The sequence below is a fragment of the Taeniopygia guttata genome, chromosome Z (assembly GCF_048771995.1).
Source record: "Taeniopygia guttata chromosome Z, bTaeGut7.mat, whole genome shotgun sequence".
NCBI lineage: Eukaryota > Metazoa > Chordata > Aves > Passeriformes > Estrildidae > Taeniopygia > Taeniopygia guttata.
In genome coordinates this window covers 72,081,847-72,098,652 of record NC_133063.1, presented here as the reverse complement: position 1 = coordinate 72,098,652, position 16,806 = coordinate 72,081,847, and the positions used below count along the sequence as shown (strand labels likewise).

At 34.1% G+C, this 16,806-nt stretch overlaps 1 long non-coding RNA gene across 1 annotated transcript in view; it reads right to left on the bottom strand.

Moving 5' to 3' along the window:
• Window positions 1-16,806, bottom strand: part of LOC116806804 (uncharacterized) — a 67,009-nt gene that overhangs the window by 46,957 nt on the left and 3,246 nt on the right. The gene's annotated exons all lie outside the window — the stretch shown is intronic.

Sequence of the window (16,806 nt, the reverse complement as noted above, 5' to 3'; positions counted from 1 at the left end):
TGATGCAGGGGGATCAGTTAAATTGTGGGCAAGAAAGCAATAATGCTCTGTTAACTGAAGTCAAGTGACTCAATTGTAGCTTGGTTTTTCTTTTTTTACCGGTTAACTAAAGCAATAGGATCCATATGAAAAAAAAAATAGAGACCTAAAACCACAGTCACAACAGTGTTTTACAGCCTTATTGGACTTGCTTGGACTTCAAACTGTTCCCATTCACTGTTTGCCTGTCGTGGTGCAGAGAGAACCATCTGTTTGTAATTAGTAGCTATATGTGCTTCTGTTACTAATAATAGTCCTAGGTGCTTTAAAGGACCTTGTGTTTTTAGTTCACAATTGTCCAAATTTATCTTTGGTGGAACACCTCTGCTCCTTATTCCTCTCTTTGTTTTGGTGAGTCATATCATAGAATAAATGAACAAGCAGAGATTCATTATAATTTATTCAATTACTGCTTCAGAATCTACAGTACTCATATGTGAGAATATACATGAATAATTAGAGATTTACAAATAAAATACACAGTTCTGTATTTGCACTATGTATAAAAGGAACTGTGTAAAAAGGAACTTAATAGAGGAAAAAATGATGGAACTTTGGCATAGATAGGAGCCAGCAAGATCTAATGGAAACAAAATAGGTTGTTTCAAAATTAGTGTATTACAAAAACAGAGTGATGTGGAAATGGGAGGTATAGTGAATAAGGTGTAACTGAAAAGCATGCAGTAAATTTAGTTTTACTAATGAAATAAACATGGGAAGAGGGAAGGGCATTCAAAAGCTAGTTAATAATTATGAGCATGAATATGGTCTCTGTGGACCATTAACAGATTATTTAAAGCAGTAGAGAAACTGAAAATTTCCAAAGTTAAATAAGGAGATAGACATTTTCAAAATTCCTATACATTTTAAAATCAAAGAAGTCTATACAGACCTTTTTAAAATTCCTATACGCTTTAAGATCAAAGAAATCTGTGTAGCCCTTGCTAAAATTTCCATACTCTTTAAAATCAAAAACTATCTAGGTAATGAAACTTAGGACTATGAGAATCACATGGAAGAAGAAAAAAAGAATCTAAAGTCAGGTACAGGTGAATTGCCCCTGGCAGTGCAATGGTGTGCCAGTGATAGACCATGCAGGTCTGTTTGTTCTTCTGCAAATGCTTATGCCCCTGTGCTTCCATAAATGGTTTGACCATACTGATACATAAAGTTCCCTACACCTTTGTCTCTTCTCCATTTCCTCTTGGATGTCTATCCCCTTGACGCAGACTATGCTTCAATTATATTTGTTAGAAAAAAGAAAGGGAAAGGTTTTGAGGTGGAGAAGAAAAAAACCCCAGCAATTAAACCAAAACCAGACCACTGTGAAACAGACCACTGCAGTGTGTCTCAGTTCATTTCACTAAAGGCCTTATTGCCTTCATGCCCATAACTTTACTGGGAGTGAGTTTAATATACTGAACTGTCTTGCCAATTGTTATTCATCAAACGATCAAGAAGATAGTTTCTTAAATATTGTATTAGTTATTAATTAATTAATAATGTATTGCTTGTATTAATTATTGCCCAATTTTAACACTTATTAGGTTCTCACATCCAGGCTGGTGTGAGAATGGAATTTAGATTCCAGAAGAGCAAAACTATATAATAATTTCGTCTCTTTTTTGTGTTGGATAAACTGAAAACTTTTTCCAGATGAATTGATACTTCTTTGAAAAAATTATTTAAAAGGAGAATATGTTAGTCTTTAATTAGCAAAATTAAAAACTTTTAAAATGGAGTATCACTGGATGGACAAAATGAAAATGTAACATCTAATAACAGAGGATGAACTTCCTCTGATATCTCTTTTCTGTTTCTTTATGCCAAGCATGTGACCTTCATAATACTTCTCTGTTAGAATTAAAATAAATTTTTTCAAAATATTTAGACTGAAACTCTTATTTCTGAAATAGGGAAGTCTAAAACTGGTTGGTGTTTGAGACCTCATTGTCATATAGCCTCTGCATGCCAACTGAAGCATCCTTAAGATAAAGATAAATTTGTGACTGAAATCCCATTCCTTCCTTGGTTTGACCATGTCAGACTTTCTACTGAAATCTGATATTTCATTAATCTTCTTTACTGTACCACTGAGACTTTCCTTAAAAGACATGAAAGACTCAGTTTCTTGTGTGTATTTGTCTTTTGACTCCAGCATTTTACTATTCTCAGCCCAGTACTATACCACTCTTTATATTCACTTGTCACTAGCTCTGGTGAATAGCAAGACTGATACCATATTCGATGCCCTGTACACCTTGGCATGGTTTACAATGTGGCTAGCCTCATTCCAGTCAGGATTCGTTCTGTGTTGTTGACAAGGAATTACATATCTAAAGATACTTTCTGGTTTGTTATATTAATATAATTTAATTAGAACTTAAGGAGTTGTGGATTTCCTTACTATGTCATCTCTCACTGATTGAAACTTCATCAAATGCGACCTTAGTGCTCTGTCTTTACAGACATGACTCAGACCAAAAGAGGCAACAAATAATAAAAAGTTGATTGAATTAGCAAAATGGAAGCACATTATGTAAAACCAGCTATTTCTGTTCAGGTTTTCTAAGATTGCTGATTTTTGGTTTTAATTTGTTTGGTTGGTTGTTTTGATTTGTTTTTTTTTGTTTTTTTGGTTGTAGTTATAAAATTTTGAACAGCCAGTTACCCTCCAAGACCTTTGAGTTTTTCAGATAACTCATTTTAAGCTGGTATTTATATGGTTCTGAGATTTCCTTCCTGTGCAGTTCTAATTTTTGACTTTCTTGTCTCATATCCAAGAGCAGTAGCACAAATGAGCTCTATAAAATAAACAACCTCTATTTCCTGGCACTCAAGGAAGACAGAACCCCTTAGCTCTTTTTTATAAATAGTTTTAAAGATACACCATTTAAATGCAGATATTTGACGATTTACTGCATCACATATAAAAAAAAAAACACAAACAAAATAAAACAAAACAAAATAACAAACAAAAAACCAAACAAAAAAAAAACCCACAAAAAACCAAAACAAAACAAAAAAAACCCATTATTTTTTCTTACAGCATCAAAGGAGACCAGAGGGTTAACCAGGGACTTTTCTTGTAATCAAACTCTTGTGATAAAGCCCTGTCTCTTCTGACAGGGCTTTATCATAAAAAAAAATTTGCACATTTAATTTAAGAAAAGATAATCTGATATCACTTTCAAGCAAATTTCATTTTCATTTTGAATACAGTAATGATTCTTTTACATTCATGTAAGGTGAAGGGGAGTGGGATGATCTTTTTATTAGACAGAAAGAAAGAGAGCATTTGGCCTTGCTTTAAGGGATATATCATAACATACTATAAGAAAAATATTAATATATTTGTATACTTCTCTTTTTTCGGAGATACTTAGCCTGCTTTTTATATTATTGCATTAGGATGAGGGAACAACTCAACCACAGCCAGTGAAGTTTTACTGGTTTTGTCAAAAAGACATTGCACCAAGCTTTGCTCTGAACAAACTTTATTTAAAGCAATTTTTAAAACTTTTTTTTTTTTTGGGTCATTTGGGATTTTCTTTGGTTATAGCTAATAAATGTAGCAACATATTTGAGCAGCAATGCTGTCAATACATCTTCATATTCTGCATAGTCAAGAGACATTTTGCTACATTTTTAGTTAAGTTCTCTTTGTTTTTTTGCTGGTTGTGGCATTTGTTCTTCTGTTTTGTTTTGTTGTTTTTTGGTTTGTTTTTTTTTTTTTCTTTTCTTTTTGGAGAAAAGGTGTACTTTCTACATCTAAAATGGACTGTTCAGCATAACCCGTTTGACCTGACATCTTTTTTATATCCAAAGGGAAAGAAAATCTTATATACTTCTTGAAATTTTAAAATCCTGGTAAGGATGAGGGAACTGCAGCATATTAATGATCTTTGCACATAAATCAATAGCTGTTGACCACGTGCTCTAATATGCCTGAATTCAGGTGCCAGCATTGGCAGCTTCTCAAATGGCTATATTGATTTTGTTTTGCTTCCTTGGATTTTAGACTAACAGTTTGAATTGAACGAACAGACATAAATCAATTTCCCCAAGATATGGTGGATCTGGAAAACATTCTCATTGTATTGGCCTGTTTTGCTCTATAATACACCTGGAGGTGTTGGAAGCAGAGGGAATCTAAACACTGCATCCAGAGGAGAGTTCATTTCATAGTAATACAATTTTTAATTCCATGGTACAGATTAATACTTCTATAGTAAAGCACTGGGAAGGAAGCAAACATTAAGTCTAGACTATGAGTGCCAGGGAGATCTGTACATATCTGCCACTGAAATATCTTGGTGTGTTCTATCCATTTGTGGTGCACATTTCCTTCCCACAATGTAGGAAGAGGCCCACAGAAGTCAGAGGACTGCAATTCAGGAGTGGTATTGCACACCAGACTCCCCACACCCATATTTGACATGCAAGCACTCTGGACTGCCTGGCAGACAAATTCCAGCTACTAACTGCTCCAGGGTAACTAGCTGCACTTCTCAGCACAGCATTCACTGTACTACTGCGTGATACCATTAGTTCATTACTATCACACAGGTGGCAGTGAACCATGTACTAAATCACTATTACCACCTTCTCTGTCATGCTCATGGGAATTTGCCAGACTAGGTGGTCTAGTGCAGCTTTATTTATCTTGTTTGTTATGCTGGGACAGAACTGAAAAAAATACATTGTCAAAGGCATTTTGATATGTTGAACTTTCACATTACTAGATTTCAAATTTTCACTTGTCACCTTATTTGTTGAAAACATATGTAAAAAATTGATGAACCACACAGCTTGTGAGATGTTTTCATATTGTTTGACATGTTGCACCATGAGAATTCTTTAATACTAATAAAATAAATGCTTCAGAAAGAAGGAAAATCTAGGTAGTTGTTTAATCTTAACCATAGAACCTCTAAAATTTTATGCCTTTTTTTTTTTTTCCTCTGTCTGTGTAATTATTTTAAATAATCCTGTATAGACACATTTTGGAGAATGAGAAGGAATGACAATCAAGAGAAATTTGTCTGTGGTATCTATTTTTTTTCTTTTACTTTTACTCTTTGTGATTTTCTTTTTCTTTAACATATACACATACACCTCTATAGCAAAAAGATTTTTCTGGTGTGGGAAATAGTACTTTTGCATTTTTTTTTCCTGCTATGAGCAGATTGCATGCTACAGTATAATCAAAAGAGTTATTTTTTAAAAATTACAGGATAAGCAATTCTGATAAAAAACAGGTGTGTAAAAGCTTAATACTCTGCATTGTTACATGCTACAGCAAAATCTAAGGCTGTCTAGTCTTACAGCACTGCCCTAGATTCCCTTGCCTTTGTTCTAGCTATGCATCATTTAGAGCTCTCTTGGGTGAAACTGTAATACTGAGGAAATGGGAGAGAGAAAAGGGTGGAGGAAAAAAGGAATGAATTCCCATAAAAAAGGAGCATAATAACTGGTGGCATGTTGTATATATCACCTGTATGTGTTACATACAAAAGCACAGGGCTTATACAAAACAGCATGCAGCATTTTGACACACTAACAGAGTCTTCTCAAGGAAAAGTGGAACATATGTTTTTATAAGAGAATTCAAAGCTCACAGTTTATGGAAAAGCAGAGTGCATAGGTATTTTTAGAATGTTGCCATTTTAAGGTATTTTCAGCGCTGCCTTTTCTAACCTTTTCCTTTCCATATATAGCATTTTCTCCACGGAAAAGAGCTTTTTGCCTCAAATAATTTCTTTATCCTGGTGCTCTCTGTTTTCAAATACACTGCCAAGATCTTACAGATGAGATGTCTCAGACCAGAATTTCAAATTCTCAGAATATTATTTATGATATGAATGAATAGGGTAGGAAATTCTCTGAGGTATATTAAACAACATAAAGCTATCTGGATTTAACAGTAACAGTATTAATTATTAAGTGATAATTAGTGTAATAACACTTCTGGACATTGTTGTACTTATCAACTGAACCGATCACTTAATTATATTAATAAATCATCTGATAGTTTTCAATTTAACACTGTCAGTGGTTTTTTTTTCCCAGTTTTTTTTTTTTTTCCAATTTCTTTTCCAATCTGTAAAACTTTTGTCAGCTGCTGAACTGGATACATTTAAGTTATGATAGTATGAATATTAGAATTTAACCAGTAGCGTCATGGAAAAAAATGACTTAAAGACTTTGTGAATTTATACAAGAAGATGGGAAATAAATCAGTTTACGGAGAGAGTTCAAAAATCATTATTTATTTATTTAATAGTTTATCTTGAAGAACAACAATATCAGCCAAAGTTGCCCTGATTCTGAAGAAACAAAAACCACTGTACCTCATGGGATAATTAAGTGTATATAGGTATGTTAAAAGACAGAGGGCACTGCAGCAGCATAAAACTACAACAGAGAGTTGCTACTGTAATGCACAGAATTACACAAACCTCTCATTTTCCCAAGCTTCCTATTTTAGCAAAATGCTAACTTGTAGGTTTTTTGGTTTTATTTTCTATTTTGGTATTGTATCAAACTTTTTATGAGGTCACATTTTATCCTTGTTGGTCTTGAAAAGTTGAAAAGAAAAATCAAGTCACACTGTGTAGAACTTTTCAGATTATTAATAAATTTTTAAAAATTCAGTTAGAATAGAGAATTATTAGAGAATTATTCAGTTCTCTTTGCGCAATTGATACAAAAATTTGGTCTAACAGTTGCCTTGCCGAAAACAAATACTACTTATTAGAACAAGTGGTAGAAGACAGCTGTTACAGATGCATTAAGAAACTTGGAAGTTACTAACTAAATAATTCATTGTGTAGCATTTTATTTTATTCTCAGCATGTATTAGAATTAGTATTTTGTGTTAATGGATGGGTACTAAAATGGGAAGCAAATTTACCATAGAATACTTGTGTTCATCTTCATCTTCCTAGCTCCACCCCGAACTAATCTTTGGACAGTTCATTTCACTTCCAAGTGCAAGAATGTTTTGTCTTTAAAATGGATGAAGATACTGACTAAGTGAGAAAACATATGAACACCTAACAATCTGTTTTTAAGGACTCCTGGGATTAACTTAAATATTTCCAGAGCAGGAGTTTGTAGTACAGCATTCAAGAAAGGAAGAAGAAAGAAAAATAAATTCTTCCCTTTTTCTTCCTTATTTTTCCCCTTTTAAGTGGTAGTCTTGTATTGACCATCGATGCATATGGAAAGATGAGACTTACAGAGCTGCTGTCACACAGTGTACCTATCTTGGGAAGGAGGTAGGCATTCTTCTCCTAGAGGCAATAGCACATGTAGTTCTCCAAGAATAGGAAAACTGAAGGAAAAGTCATGCCTGTTTCATAGGTCTTCATAGTCAGAGAAATTTTGTTCATATTCATCATATTTGAGAAAGTCATCCCTTACAAATACTTTAGGACACTTATATTTTAATGACACAAAAAAGACAATAGGAGGTAAAGGTTTGTTTTTTTGCAGATCCTGTGCCTTGAGCTTTTCAACTGGAAATTTCATAAGCATAGGTGAAGGAAGAATATTGTATTTTCGTAGACTACTGCTGCTAACTTTTTTAATATCCACTTTGCAGACGACATTGAGGGACATTAGAAAATGCTTGGATGGAGAGCTAGGGAGGGTTTAGAAAAATTATGCTCAAACTTTGAAATTATTTTCTATTCGGGTGGAAGGGAATCACTGTGCTCTGACTATACTGCATGAGAAAAAGGTAACATACTTTAAAATATTAATAATATATAATCTACAAGGACTGATTTTGTCAAGATTAGCTGTATAAGAAAACCCACAAAACTGAATTTAAGAAACATTAATGGAAAACTGTAGCTTTCAAACCTTGGATCTGCCATTCTGATACACTGCTGCAAACCTGAAAAACAATGGAAATTAATATAGAGACAAAGACTAGACTAGGAACCACCTTAAAACATAATTCTGTAGTGATGTTCTGGAGTGGGGTAGTGGGAAAGAAAAAGAGATTGAGAGAGAAAGAGAGAGAGAGATATGCATATATATGAGAGAAGAAATTAACTAGAACTATATTAGACATTTTATTTTCTTCTATTCTTCTGCTCAGGGAACAGGAAAAATTTTGATTATTAAAAATTATACCTAAATTATAACTATCTGAATATATTTACAGTTAGTAAACTGCATACTGTTTTTAGCTAGCTGAATAAATGCAACTTTGGAATATGCTGGTCCAATTATGTGACTTTTTCAGAAGATAGCATGGGTAATTTAGTCTAGTAGTTCTGAAAAAGTATGTATTGACTGAAAAGATGAAATATTTTTTGAAACTTATTCATAGATCTAAAAATATAGTTGTATAACTATATTATAAAGTATATATGCCACAAATCTTTCAGGTCTATCAAGATTACACATTACAAATTATGTGACCCAAATTTTTGACATTGTGTATCAGGATGATTTGAGCAGAGAAACCAATCAAACCTACAAACCATCAAACTGCCTTAAATGACAACTCCTACAGGATGGAGCTTTTTCTCTGCTATTGTAGTATCTGACTAATATCCATTAGAAAGGGTTGGTGCAGAAAGAGAAATGTTTCTGTCACGTCAAATCTGTGTGTGTGTCTGTGTGTGTCTGTGTCTAAAAGCTGAAATATCAGTTTTCTTTATATTGAATTATAATTATATTGAAACTGATATTTCAGGCATAACCTTGCATGCCTACTGGGCTCCATAGTGGTAATGGAAAGTAAAGGGATTTCTTAGATGGGCAAAATATAATGAATATGAAGAAGAGTTTCCTCTAATGGTCAGGACCAGACCCAAACAAGATATCAATGGATAATATTCATTGAAGTTCAAAGAAGCAACTTGTGTCTCTTCTCCTTTCTTCATTTTAGGTGTGCTAGTTTGCATAATTTTGCAGTTTCTCTGCAATGTGTTCTCTGGTTGTGTCCAGAAGCCCTCCGCCTCTGTCAAGACTTAGGTATACTGACTTTCCATATTGAGTAGTCAGTGCTGTGCAGGAGAGAGAAAGCATATTGGCAAAAATGTGGTGTTGCTCAGAAACAGAAAACCTGTTTCACACAATGCTAATGGTGTACCTAGAGATAAACTAATTACTCTGTCTAGTCTTGGTAAGTATTTCTGACCAAGCTGACAAAAGTTTTCATTCAGTCTTCACTTCTTCCTGTTACTTTCTTCTTTTGTAAAGGCCCAAACTTCCCAATTTTTTTCAGCATAATTTTTAGTGTACAGAACAAGTAAAATTGGATTGATAAACTGTTAGTTTGAACTCTGTCTTGAATATAAGTATGTTTAGTTCCAATGTAACGTTATCCCAACAAATGATGACGTAATTAAATTTATTCATAAATACTACACATATAAGGCTGGTGGAATTTTAATAAAATTAAGATATGCAATTTATTAAAGATTTTTTTCCAGCAGGTATTTTTCTACAAAACAGTAAAACATTCCTGTAAACTTATTTCTAGAGCTGACTTATCATAGACTATTGTAAAAGATTGCTCTATATTTGTTTACAACAGAATTTTTTTGCTATATATGGCCTCAGACTACAGGCAAAAGAAGAAGAATAAAGGAAGAAAATTAAAATATTTTACTGCAAGGTGTTTGACTGTGTTTTAGATGTATCTAGCAGGATCAAGATAGGTATGAGACACTAGGGACTATTTGTAAAATTAAATTAGGTGAGCCCCAAATCAGATTGTGTAGAACTTGGGAAATTACATCACTGTTTTGAATAAAATGGAGCAATTTCTTATTGTGCTGAAAATCTTGCCAAGGAAATAGCAATTATTTACCCTCATTAATTAAACTAATTGCCTCTTAACTGGACTTGGATAAATCTAAAAGAGACACTTGTGGTCTCTTAGTACTGAGTGCCCATCAAATAGAGCTGCTTTTAGGTCCCAAGGCTTTGTGGTCTGGCAGTGAGCCATAGCAGTCCTATTTTCTTATTCCTCATCTCCCTCTTCCACTGCAGAAAACTGATCTGCTCCTGAGTGTTCATCCCAAATCCTCTTACTACCCCTTTTTTCCCAACCCCCAGTATTCAAAGGACTTTCTGAAACCTGCAGCTATGGTCCTGGGAGTTTGTGTTAGAGAGAAAATGATCAGGTCTGTATATCTGTGCTCTCTGTACTAAGAGAACATTCTTCCATATAATTCTGCCTCCAAGTGTCATTCTTTTCCTTAGAATGTATTTATTTTTTCTAATTTTTAGTTTTCTCTGCAGGCATATCAGGTTTGTTCTGTTTTATTTACTGCTATTGCTTTTAGACTCATATCTTCCTGTAATGAGGAAATGTCTTTGAAGCATACAACTTGGGTTTGCAGTTTTGGCTGTTTTACCATTTTACCTGGTCAGAATTGAAGTTTTAATTTGGAAGACTAGTAGAGGAAGGTACCACAAAAGATTTCCAATCTCAAAAATGTCATCAAAAATTATTTTAGAAAACAACAAAACCTTCAAGCATTCATAACAGTGAATGCAGGGTTATTCCCTGTTCAATATGTATACAATTATGTATGTATATGTATTCCAATCTCAAAAATGTCATCAAAAATTATTTTAGAAAACAACAAAACCTTCAAGCATTCATAACAGTGTACAAGTCAGGGTAATTCCCTGTTCATTATGTATACAACAACATTTCTCAGAGAACCAGTGTGAGAATATTGTTAAAGCTCTTAAATATCAGATAAAAATATACCTGTGAGAATCTGGAGGTTGAAAGAGTTTGTTATCCAAATTTCCCTACCTTACAAACAGCTGTGTGCAGAAGATCATGAAAAAATTTTGATGAAAAGGAAGGATTTCCTCAAGAGGCAGTTTTGTATTCCTGTTAATACTATAAATACTTCTATATCAAAACCTTTATCTTAATTTCTCCAAATCCATTTTTATTCAGACTAAAAATTCGTAGCTACCTCCTATAGATGCAAGAAATACTCTTTAGCAAATTGTGAGAATAGAACAACTGTTAAATGCAAAGACAATGAATGCTGTGCAGTGCTATTTGACAGACTTTATTCCATCTATCTATCTTTGTTAACTGTTACTCTGAAAAACCTGATTTTTTTGTAGTTGACTTTTTTGTAAGACAAGTTGAAAGTGTAGCTTAATACTTTTCCCATTGGTGATGAAGCCGTAGTCACCAGTGGCAAATTGAGCAACAAATGTGAGCAACAATTTCAGTTTCCTCTTGTAGTAGTATCCTGTGGCAGTTAAAAAATCAGGGACATGCAGCTGCTTTATAAAATAAATCAGCTTCAAAATACTGGAAGGAACTACTAACTGAATCTGCTTCTACTTCTGGAGAAGGTCTCCAACAAATTACTGTTTCAATGAGATAAATAAAGATTAGAAGTCTTCAGAATATATATCACTGCAACTTCTTCCATCTCTTGCAGAAACTATCATTTATCAGAGGAGAAAGTTTGTTCCATTTAAATAGGGTCTAGTAAATATATGTGATTAGAGTATTCAATTTCACATTTACATTGAACATCAAGATATAATCATTGAACTGCATGAACAAATCATAGAAACCAGATGCTCTGTCTTGTTTCTCAGATGCTGCAGTACCAAGAGCCACATATGTATATTCAAAAGTCTTTCGTTGAAACAAGGCATGGATTTATACCAAATTCCTTAAACACAATCCATTGATCAAACATAACACTTTTAGGGAGTTTGAAAAAATGTTTTGGTACTTGAGACTTGTTCCTAAGAGAATTTCTAACTAGATTCAATGAACTTCATGTGTCCAAAAGACCTGAAGTGTTTTGACCTCTATCACTTGCTTGTAGTCACTAGAGAAGTATAACTGAACTGCAAACAAAATATTCACCAAATTTCTCTGTAACTTCACCTAGCTTTCTTTAACTAGAAAAATTCTCCATAGAAAGGTCTGACAAACAAGCTGAAACCACATGTCAAAACAAAAGAACACTATTCCTATCTGTGTCATACCTGGTAATGGCACTGTTTAGAAGTATCAAATATATACACAGAAAACAAATAACCTTTTTAAGGAATTGACTGGGGATTTGAATTAGTGCAATTAATACAATGTTGCCGTGATATTGTCTAACACTGGACAAATTCAGATTCTGCAGATTACAGAGAGTAATTTACTAAAATTTTATATTGTATTATCTGATTTTAAAAATAGTCTGATTTTAAAATCTCTTTAAGCTAATAGGATCTGGGGGCCAACCATATGAAATTAGAAGAAATTGCTTATCATACCAAACAAAGTCAACAGCAATATAGAACTGAGAAATACTACTTTATCCCTCTACATATCTCAGGAAGAATTTTTGTACTGAAACAGTTGTTAAGCACCAGATTGCTCAAGTTGGTGGTGGAGTCACCATCCCTGAAGATGTTCAGAAAATGACTGGACATGGAATCTAGTGCCATGATGTAGTTGGCAAGGTGTTCATTGGTCAAATATTGCATTTGATAATCTCAGAGGTTTTTTTCCAATCTAATAATTCTGTGGAATCATCTATGCATGTGAGAGAAAGGTACTCAGAAAGAGCTGCTACAAAGACACCTACCTCAAAGGCATCTAAATGACACTTTCCTAAAGTATTAATTTGCTTTATGGAAACAGAAAATCTATAGATATATGCAGAATTATCAAGAGGGCCATTTCAGTGTCTAAAGGCTTATATAAAACAGAAAAAACAAACAATCAATCAAACAAACAAACAAAAAACCAACAAAATGAAACAAAAAACCCCAAAGGAAATCACCACTACCAAAAAAACTGAAAAACAAATCAAACTCTCCTAACCTCTAATAACCCTTCTCCCAAACTAACAAGCTCTTCTCCCAGGCAATTAACCAATAACAATGCCAATAAAAACATCACAGCCATTTCAGCCCAGAAGTATGAGATTCTCAACTATGCCAGAAAACCATTAAATTATAGTATCAAGTACCTGTACTGTCGGGATTGTCTACATTGTGGATTAATTGTCTGCATTAAGTCCTCAGTGGACTTAAACTAAAAAGAGTTTGTACTTGCCAGAAGCATTAAAAACTGTCTGAACACCATCTTTTCTATGCCTGCCAGTCCCTGATGGCAGATATCTAAGTGATAGATACTGTATGTAAACTGTCAAGGACACAGCTTCCAACGACTAATGTCCTCTAGGCTTCAACTATTCCTCATTTTGAAGCTGAAAGAAGGGCTTGCATTACCTGCAAAATATCTTCAAAAGATTCTGGTTTTCCTGTCATTAAGTATATATTAAACTGATGCTTAATTGTCTTCCTGTGCTGTGATTTAAAATATTACCTACATAGGTTTAGCTTAGACACTAAGTCCTCATCAAACTCAAGTGTTTCAGCTTAAATGTTCTTCTATTCTAGTCTCCTCTTTACCATTGATATCCTAGTGACTGAAATATTATTAGACTCCTGTAGAGACATCTCAAGTACACATAGTCCTCATTCATCAGGAAATTATGTTGAAACAACATGCATACTTCACAGCACCATTCCTTGTGCTTCCAGCTAGTGTTGGAATATTTGCCTTTTCCTGTGACCTCTGTGTGCCTTAGATACTTGTATATAGACTGAAATGGAAGTTACCTGCAGTATAATTTTCTTGAAGGAAGTGGATACATTCTTTTATGAAATGAATGAGTTCTACACGTTTTATCTTCAGATTGCTTTTTTTTTAAATTCTTGTTTTGTTCTGCATATAGCCTTTTAGTTTCAAGACAAGATTAAGATCATAGCCATGATGGAATTTCCTAGTTCTAAATCACTCTTATGGATTCTTGGCAGTTCTGATCTAATCTCGCATGTGTCCTCATTCTTTTAATAGAACTCAGAAGGTGTTCATCAGTAAGCTGAAATTTGCACTTTCAAACAACAGAAGCATCAGAACTGTTCTGATAGTTTCTGTCCTACACTTACAGTTCCATGACCTATAACAGTGGTAGATAACAAGACTGGAAGCACAGGATGCTTGACAACCTGAATCTGGAAATTTGTAAGCAGTAAATTTATGATGGTCATCTTATGAAAAACTGTTTCTTAGGCTTTTTGAAAAGCTGGCATAATTTTTTTATTATCAGTGGTCACTATGGTGAAATACAGTGACTGGAACAATGTATTTTCTTTCTATATGAATTAATATTCACTCTGTGACTATGAATCAGTGATAACTTTGATGTGAAAGAAAAAGGTGTTGAATATCTAAGAGTTTATGCTAAAGAAGTTGTAGAAGAGATGGGATTTATGTAGAATCCCAGTATGTGCATCTACCGTGGGACAGTCGTGTCTTGTGTTGCACCTTTCTACCTAGTTGAAAACTCACATAAGAATTGTCCTAATTGTAGAAGCAGATCCTTCTCCCTTGGCTTTTCGTAATTTTCCTGGGTTTCCACCTATGGGACATTTTTTCAGGCTGGCCAAGAACCACAACTGAGTGTATGAACTTTCTGTCCATGCCAGTATTGAACATTATAAAAACAGAGACATTTTCTACGGCGTCTGGTCTTGTGGTAATCACATATCCTCTGAACAGAGAGAGAAAGAAAATCCTCTCCCAGGATTTTCCCGGGAAGCTGTGAGAAAATTCTGAGAAAAGAATGAGAAACAATTCCTATCTCCACTTGTTACATCTGCTGTTGGGCACATGTAGAATGTGTTACGGAAATTTGTTTATCAAAGGGTGATTTCTTAATTGGCCAATGGTGATGGTGTTTGGATTTCAATTAACGAATCTGGGCTGTCTGTATTGGACTGTCAGCAGGAGAGATGAGTGTTTCTTAGCGTCGAGTACAGTTTAGTGTAGTGTAGTGTAGTATAGTATAGTATATTATATTATAGTATAGTACAGTATAGTACAGTATAGTACAATAAAGCGATTAATCAGCATTCTGCAATCATGGAGTCAATGCTAATTATTACTCAACGAGGACCCCTGCTATGATATGGTCTCTACTACACTATTATTGAGTTGATATTTAATGTATTTTGTGAGGTTTCTGTGCCTATTCTCAGATGTGTGGGTATGACTAGTGGCTGGGCTTTTGTGCTTTCCAAAAACTTAAAACTGTGAATGTGTTCTCTGCCAGTTAGTCTCTAGACTTTCTTCTCTTGAAACACACCTGTTTTGTTTTGTTTTGTTTTGTTTTAATTTTACAGATAATGATAACGTATAATCCACTGAGTAACTAATAATCACCTTTGATAAAGAAACCTTTTGTTATCATTCAACATCTCCTTACCTTATCTAGATGAAAGAAGCATCTTCAGGAGGCACATGTTTTCTATTTGAAGTGCATTTTAATTTTCCCTTTATAGTCTTCAGAAAAATGTATATACATATAATTTCCTTTCTCCTTAAAATCTTTGGACAAGAAATGAAACCAGAAAAACACTACCAATTAAATGTAAAGTCTCTAGCCTGTATTTCCTGGTTCAACAGACAGTAAAAAAAAACTATCTTAAAATACCCTATTCTGTCTTGCTATGAGTAGATAATATTGTTTCTAACCTCTGCCTTCTCATTTCAAACTTTTTTTCCCTCTTTTCTAAATAAAGGATAAGAAGCAAAGCATTTCTAACTTTTCTTCTTTTTTATCCAGATGTCCTATTTAAATCTTGGCAACTGGACAGAAACATAAAACAGAATGAAAAAACTTTGAAAAATCACTGCATCTTCTTTTGTGTTTTGCCGTATGTACACTACTTTAGGTTTTATTCCTATTTTTTTTTAAATGCTAATACCTGAAGGCCAAAGAAACCCTTCTCTATTATCCACCTGATGTGACTTTTGTACAGTCATTTTTTATATTCAGAAAACTAGTATTTCTATATTTTGCTACCCATTAAGGAAAAATACCATTAACAGTTCTTAATTTGTCCATCTCAGAAGTGGCTGCAGTTGAACAATTTATTAGGACCTTAGGGACAGAAATCAACAGAAAGACTACTTTTGGTTTGGTTTGCTTCCCTTTGGTTTCCTTTGCTTTGCTTTGGTTCAGAAAACCAAATTTCACTGAACTGACACTCCCAAAGTGTTACAGTTGATAGCTGGATTATACCAGAAGTCAGTGTACTAGTTTGAAAGCAAACCAATGGGAGATCCCTAGCCAGAATTAGAATTTAATAGGAAAATTAAGATAAAGGCAATAATACAGAAGCACTGGCTTAAAATGACAGCCAGGATATGACCTGACACCCTGTTGATCAGGGTGGTAGTAGAAATCTGATTAAATGGTGGCTGCAGTCCTGTTGGAATGATGAATGTTATTCTCTTGCAGTGGTGATCCTGTAGTGAATTGGGTCCTTTTCTGGAGGTCCAGTATTGATTATGAAGTTCTTCTCCTCAGGGAATCCAGTGGGTAGTGCTGCTCATTGTATTCCAAACACAGATTATAGCCAGGCAGGAATGTTTGGTTCATCCTCCTGGGCAGAGCATCTCACAATGGGATGATGTAATTTTATCAGTCATGCAGTGAGGCTTGATGGCCCTTTAGCAGAGATAGCTCCAGAGGAAGTTATCAGGGATGAGTCATGGAAGAGAAAAGAACATTGCCCCACATGTTTTTAACAGCTTATGAGGATGATAAGAAAATACCAAATTTTGGTTGCATTTTACATTATAAACTAAGATACATAGAAAACTATAAATTTGTATTAAATGGATGGCACTTTTCAGTGTCATAAAGAAAAGCAGGAGAAAGGTGGTCTTCC